This window comes from Asparagus officinalis, chromosome 7 (genome assembly GCF_001876935.1).
Source record: "Asparagus officinalis chromosome 7, Aspof.V1, whole genome shotgun sequence".
Taxonomy (NCBI): domain Eukaryota; kingdom Viridiplantae; phylum Streptophyta; class Magnoliopsida; order Asparagales; family Asparagaceae; genus Asparagus; species Asparagus officinalis.
Window position 1 is genome coordinate 120,542,460 of NC_033800.1, and position 292 is coordinate 120,542,751.

Here is a 292-nt window from a genome sequence, read left to right on the forward strand (position 1 = left end):
GATTTTGTTAATTAAAAGTTTAAAAAGGTCTATATATCAAAAAATTCTCCATCCAAATAATGGAAGCCATACACGAGAAAATAGTAATGAGAAAGACAACAAAAAAATACAGACAGCCAGGCAAAAGAATCAAAAAAAGAGCTTAAAATGTATATTATATATGATGAGTTTTGACAGCTACAACGTATAATTTCTAACACAAAGTCGTCGACTAAGCACAAAAGAGAACTTTACCCCCTCATGAAATCTACATCATCACCAATATACAACCACAAGCTGCCCCATATTACAG